The sequence below is a fragment of the Aquarana catesbeiana genome, linkage group LG09 (genome assembly GCF_042186555.1).
Source record: "Aquarana catesbeiana isolate 2022-GZ linkage group LG09, ASM4218655v1, whole genome shotgun sequence".
NCBI lineage: Eukaryota > Metazoa > Chordata > Amphibia > Anura > Ranidae > Aquarana > Aquarana catesbeiana.
The window spans coordinates 39,857,118-39,864,352 of record NC_133332.1 but is presented as its reverse complement, the minus strand read 5'-3'; the positions used below and the strand labels follow the sequence as shown (position 1 = coordinate 39,864,352).

At 43.7% G+C, this 7,235-nt stretch overlaps 1 protein-coding gene across 1 annotated transcript in view; it reads left to right on the top strand.

The window, feature by feature from the left end:
* LOC141107533 (zinc-alpha-2-glycoprotein-like) overlaps window positions 1-7,235 on the top strand; it is a 71,486-nt gene that overhangs the window by 408 nt on the left and 63,843 nt on the right. The gene's annotated exons all lie outside the window — the stretch shown is intronic.

Below are 7,235 nucleotides of genomic sequence, written 5' to 3'. Positions count from 1 at the left end.
CAGAGAGGCTTGGAATCAGCCCCAAAGACATAGCGGAGGGCCAGGCATGACAGGGGTTAACGGGCGTAGGAACCGAGGAGGAGAAGGAGGAGCGTGTTGTGGGGGAACAGAGATGTGGTGGAGCCTTGGAAGGGGAAGTGACGCGGCATGAGGAGGGAGGCGGCCTCAGTTGAACGGAGAGAGCGGAGCAGCTTCCCACCCTCCCACCCTACATGTTGTGGTAAATTTTCCTGTACGGCTTCCAGTTGGTATGGGTACCTGCTAGTTGTCTCTGAGTCGGTGGTTCGTGTCTGAAGGCCTTAGAAGGGACTAGCAGGTATGGCTATGGCTTATGCCATTGGGACCTTGGGCTCCATTATTGTCAATAAAGCTGATGTTATGTTTAAAAAAGGTTATTGATATGTTAATTATTGGATATTTATATATTTGGTTAATAAAACGGCTGCTACAGCCAATTTACCCGCTTGCCGCCCGCTGGCTGTCATATGACGGCCAGGTGGCGCGACTCTCATTCTGGGAGGGCATCATCGGACACCCTCACCTTCCCGGCCCACCAGGGGGCACACGCGCGCCGCCGGCAGCTGTCGAGCGTGCCTGCCATGTCACTGGGGACCCGATGCGCGTGCCCGGCAGCCGCAATGTCCGCTGGGCACCTGCGATTGCCCGTAAACACGCAGATCCACATCCTGTTAGGGGAGAGGAGACCGATGGTGTGCTCTCAGTACAGAGGAACACCGATCGGTCTCCTCCCCTTGTGAGTCCCCTCCCCCTACAGTTAGAATCACACCCTAGGAAACATAATTAACCCCTTGATCACCTAGTGTTAACTCCTTCCCTGCCAGTCACATTTATACAGTAATCAGTGCGTTTTTATAGCACGGATCGCTGTAATAATGTGAATGGTTCCAAAATAGTGTCAAAAGTGTCCGCCAATGTCGCCTATTACCTCTATTATGTTCTGTACCTCTGTACCGCAAAATATTATAATAAAAAGTTATTTGAAAAAAAAAAAAAGTGTCCGCCATAATGTCGCTGTCACGATAAAAATCGCAGATTGCCGCCATTTCTAGTAAAAAAGAAATAATAGTAAAAATGCTATAAATCTATTCCCTATTTTGTAGACGCTATAACTTTTGCTCAAACAAATCAATATACGTTTATTGCGATTTTTTTTTTCCACCAAAAATATGTAGAAGAATACATATCGGCCTAAACTGAGGAAAAAATGTGTTTTTTAAAAAAAATTGGATATTTATTATAGCAAAAAGTAAAAATTATTGTGTTTTTTTTCAAACTTGTCACTCTTCTTTTGTTTATAGCGCAAGAAATAAAAAACGCAGAGGTGATCAAATACCAAAAAAATGGCCTGGGCAGGAAGGGGGTGAAAGTGCCTTGTATTGAGGTGGATAACCCAGTTATGTGTGGCGTGGTCATTAGAGGTAAAGGGGGGTGGGTCATTGGCATAGCAGGTAACAAGCCATGGTTAATACCATAGTGTGGCACATCCCCCCATGTTTTACTTTAAAGACCCTGCAAGTAGAGAAAAATAACTGTTGATCCGCCAGAAATACACTTGGCCCCTACGTTTTTTTTTGTGGGCTGAAAACACTCAGCATTTGTTTGGACTGAGAGGTGTCAACCTTGTCAGTTGCATTTTGCTAAACCACTCAAAGGGGTTGGTTTACTAAAACTGGAGATTGGCTAGCATGCATAGCTACACCAGATTTAGCAATCAGCTACTAACTCCAGCATGATCAATTAAAGTGTTACTAAACCCACAACAGTAAAATCTGTCTGTATATGCAGAATAGCATGTTTGTTATACTCACTGTGGAACTTAAGGGGTTTATCCTCTGTATTGTGTAAAAAGGCTGTTTGATCCTGTATGGACAGATCCTCCCCCACCTGCAGAGTCTCTCTTGGCAAGGCCAGATTAGACACAGTCAGAGTAGTAAAGCTGCACATGCTCAGTTTGGTCTCCATTGCTGGAGAGAACATTTCCTGTTTGAACTGAGCTTTTCAGGTCACATGATATTGACATCACACAGGTGGGCGTGTATACAGATCCTAAATGACACCCCAGTTCCTCCCTCCTCCTCCATGCCCAGTAACTAAAAAAGAACACAGTGGGTGGAGTGTCACAATGGATGATCCGCCTCCCATAACAGCATGTGGACACAGGCTGTAGTGGAAATCTCCTCCTACCTGAACACTCAGCACTCAGGCAGACCCTGCAGTTTATCATGTGACCATGGTATAAAGATCAGTCAAAAAGGTATATAGTGGCAGTGTTTTAATGTAAAAAGATTTATAAGCTGTGGGTACTGGGGGGATGAACTATTTTCATATTACTGGGTTTAGCAACTGTAACGACACCCTGAGTATGAAAGGGGTAAAGTCGTTTAGGACATTCCATACCCAAACACAGTCAGCTACCGAACACTTCCATCAGCCGAACCAGGAACCCATACAAATAATTCTCCCCCAAATACGAGACAAGATGCTCTGTCTTGAGGTTCAAACAGGAATTAATAACTTTATTCAAACACGTTATACAGATCCCACTTCAAAACACTTCCCCCCCCACCCTTGGAAAAGAGGGCAGGTTAAACTGTCCAATGACAATGGACACACAGGTCAGGTGTGTATAACTTCTCATCAGTAAACAGTCTTATCAGCAGGGAGAGCTGTTGGAGAAATCCCCCCTCCCTCCATAGAAATACACATCCTGTGATCCAAGGCAGACAGACACAATAGAACATTGGAATACAGCCCCACCCCAAACTAGCACAGCAAATAGTACACAACATCATGAGACAACACACAATATATACACACAACATTGTGAAGCAGTCACTATTTATAATATGGCACATACGGGGTTCACAGAGTTTTGTGTTTTGGGGGGACATGGACTTGAATCCAAAGTAACATAACTTCCAGGGTCCCCAGGCATACAGCTCACAACAAGCACCGTTCCCCCAAATGCCATAATCGGTCGGCAAGAGGCTGGCATTCAGTCCCCTCCAAAAGCCTCCAAAAGCCTCTGTCCCGGCTAGGTCTGTCACAGCAACACTTTAAGCTTTGGCTTAAAACTGGAAGCTGTTTGGTTTCATCAGATTTTGCACTCTCCAGTTTTAGTAAATCAACCCCAATCCCTCCCACTCTCTCATTTCCATTAACTCTAATGCCCTGTACACACGGTCGGACTTTCCGACGGAATAGGTGCGATCAGAGCTTGTTGTCGGAAATTCCGACCGTGTGTGGGCTCCATCTGACTTTTTCCATCGGAATTTCCGACACACAAAGTTTGAGAGCATGCTATAAAATTTTCCGACAACAAAATCCAATCCTTTAAATTCTGATTGTGTGTAGACAAATCCGACGGATGAAGTGCCACGCATGCTCAGAATAAATTAAGAGACAAAAGGTATTGGCTATTGCCCCGTTTATAGTCCCGACATACGTGTTTTACGTCACCGCATTCAGAACGATTGGATTTTCCAACCATCATCGGAAAAAATCCATGGATTTTGTTGTCGGAATGTCCGATCAATGTCCGACCGTGTGTACGGGGCATATATTCTGTAGTCCAAGCTAAAATATAGGAGGGCCATTAAGACTCCTTCAGATAGCACAGGAAGTGTGCACCAACACCAAAGGAACTCAAAAGGCCCGTTATACGGGGGGACCACCTAATCCAAGTGCCCGGCCCCTAATCTACATGCAGGGTGCCAGATGCATGGATTCTAATGGGGTTTTTTTTCAGAAGCACATGATAAGAGCCTGAGGCTCTAATTGGCTTCAAAAAAAGGTGGGCTCGCTATTGTCTTCCTGGTTCTCCTCCCAGCCAATCAGAAGCGGTTCCTGGGACCCGAGTGGCCGAGAGGAGAAGCAATCCTATTGACCGCTGAGGAGGAGGAGACGCAGGGGAACCCGCGTGAAGCCATTATTAAAAAATGATATACTTCATTAGTATAAACAGATTAATGCAACTCAGAATTCATATACACATTTAAAAACACTCTAAACAAGCAAGGAGTGAAGATGGTTGTTTAGAGTGTTTTTTATTATTTTCATTAAATATATAATTATTATATCTAATAAGAATTTTGAGCAGTAATTTTGTACTAATAAAGTGTATAATTTTCAACTACTTTCCTACCGGGCCAATTCTGACACTTCTCTCCTAAATGTAAAAATCATATTTTTTTTGCTAGAAAATTACTTTGATTTGCAGAAACACAGATCCTTGTCCAGTCTCAGCCTCCCCCCCACAGTAATAAAGCACTCCCTATATGGACATTTAACACTTTGATTGCCCCTGATGTTAACCCGTCTCCTGCCAGTGTCATTTATACAGTGACAGTGCATTTTTTTTAACCACTGATCCCTGTATTGGTGTCACGTGTCCCCAAAAAAGTGTCACTTAGTGTCAGATTTGTTGCAATCCCGCTAAAAAAACGCTGATTGCTGCCACTACTAATAGAAATAATAAAAAAAAAAAGAAGTCTATAAAAATATTCCACAGTTTGTAGATGCTATAACTTTAATGCAAAACATTTAATATACGCTTATTGGAGCTTTTTTTTACCAAAAATATACAGCAAAAATATATTGGATGTGTTTTATAGCAGAAAGTAAAAACAAATGTATTATTTTCAAAATTGTCGCTCTTTTTTTGTTTATAGCACAAGAAATTAAAACCGCAGAGGTGATCAAATACCACCAAAAGAAAGTTCTAATTGTGGAAAGGAAGGACATCGAATTTGTTTGGGTACAGTGTCGCTTAACCACACAATTGTCAGTGCTGTATTGCAAAAAATGGCCTGGTCAGGAAGGGGGTATAACCTTCCAGAGCTGAAGTGGTTAAAGAGCATCACAGGCAGAAAAAAAAGATACTGGGGTGATTCCTGTAGCTGCAGGCATCATCCTGGTATAATCACTGACAGCCCAGGACGTCATGATATCCTGTGGGCAGGAAGTGGTTAATTATAGGAGTATTAGTGGATGACTCTCTAAAGCTGGCCATACACCTATAGATTATCTGCAGATTTTCTATGGTTAGATGGAAAAAGTGGGAGTTTCCTCCATCCACACAGTTTAGCGAACATGGAGAAATCTGTTACACTTTTCCATCTAACCATAGAAAATCTGCAAATAATCTATAGGTGTATGGCCAGCTTAAGCCTTTTGAATGTCTTTTTCTTGTACCACACATTTTGAAGACAATAGTCTTTTCCATATACTTATTTATATTACTCAGTGGTCTTCCTTTTTCTTTTTACATAAGAGAAAGTGTCAGATGGTTTCTTTCCAGCATCTACCAAGAACAATCAGTTTGAGTGGACTAACTTTAAGTCCTTTATTGGTAGAAGCCATGATTTGATATTTAACACTGATGTCGTTGGACGTTATTGGAAGCTGTGTCACCAGTTTGCGCTTTACAATATAAAAAGAGACAGTACAAATACAATACAGTTCAATACCAAAACAATAGGTGCTTGCAATCTAAAAGGAGGGGGAGATGGTACATAAAGTAATAGCTGTGAGGATGATCTGATGGAGGTGGCTGAAATATAGTTTTTAGGCGGAGGTGATGTAGGCTTCCCTAAATAAATGAGTTTTCCAAGATTGCCTAAATGCTGACAAGGGGGTAGGAGCTAACTGGACATACTGGGGTAGGGCGTTCCAAGGGATAACAAAGGTTCTGAAGAAGTCCTGAAGGTAATTTTAGAAGGAGGTAAGAAGGGATCTAGAGCAAGAGGTCTTGGGAGGTTCAGAGAGGACGATTTGGTCAATATCTCAAAATGAGATTGGTGATGTAGCTGGGGGCAGTGTTGTGGATGGCTTTGTATGTTGTGGTTAGTATTTTAAATTCTATAAGTGGGGCTAGTGGAAGCCAGTGATGAGATTGACAGAGAGAGGCATCAGCTGTGGATTGTTTAGTAAGATGAATGAGTCTGGCAGCAGCAATCATGGTAGACTGAAAGAGAGGATAGCCTGTGTAAAGGTAACCAATGAGAAGGGAGGTGCAGCTGTCACCCTGGCATGTGTGGAGGGACCAATAATTGTGCTATTGATCTCAATGATGTTATTGGAAGCTCCAGTAACAAACAGCTATATAACTGGAGGAATCATTCCATGTTCTTGGCTGTATCAGTGCTATAAAGCAGCACAGAGTGGGCAGAATGTTTTGCATACCCCTATACCTCTAACAGTAAGGAGCACACATAGGAGTTGGAGTTTTTGAGTCTTTGCAGTCTATTTGAACCTGAACCAGGCAAAGTAACAGTGTTGATCGCACACATAATGAGGAACTTGTTCACTTGTTCTTCATTTTGATGTGCTAATCTATTGATCTCTGCACCCCACAAAATTAGTTTTTTTTTTTTTAAAAATCTCCTTACAGTTGTGCGCACCCACCCTCATGTGACAGCTTTTGAGCCATGTGATTGGCCATTATGCCACTATAAATGTACTGTAGGTTGTCAGATGTTTCACCATAACTGGAAGTACCATGAAGTGTCTTCATGCTTCTGTGTGTGTAGTAGTAGCTTTGTGTAGTGAACATCTAGCTTGGAAAAACTGGAACATTGATACATTAACCTAAGTGAGAGATTAACTGGTGGCTGTGGGATACTGCAACCTCAAGACCAGTGGTGGCTGGTGGATTTTTTTTTGGGGGGGCAGCAAACAACCACCCAAAGCCCCCCCCCAGCGTGCTGTTTACCAGTCGGTTTGGGGCTCCCGGTACTAACGGGCTGTGTGTGCTCCAATCCCCTCCCATCTACACACCCGGACTGACAGCCAGACATCGGAAACTGCTGCCAGAGGAATGAGGGAGACAAGTCCAGCTGATCTATGACACCAGCACAGGGACACTGCACACCACACAGGCTGATGACCCCCCCTGCGCTGTTTGTGGTCGGTCCGGCACTTCTGGGGTCCAAGTCCTCTCCTCCATGGCGACTTCCAGCTCCTCCCCTCCTCCTCCTAGGCATCCATTAGGATCGCCGGTCCTTTCAGCCAATCGAGTGACGGATATCAGACCCGCTTCCCAATTGGCCGGGAGGAGGATCAGTGTTGCAACAGCGAATATTCATTCGCTGTTGCAACACACCTGGGTGGGCTATGGATGCAATGCTCTGCTCCCTGAGCCCACCCTATTTTTATGCCTATTAGAGCCCCTGGCTCTAATCGGTGCTTCTAAAAAAAACATCCCCGCCCACCCC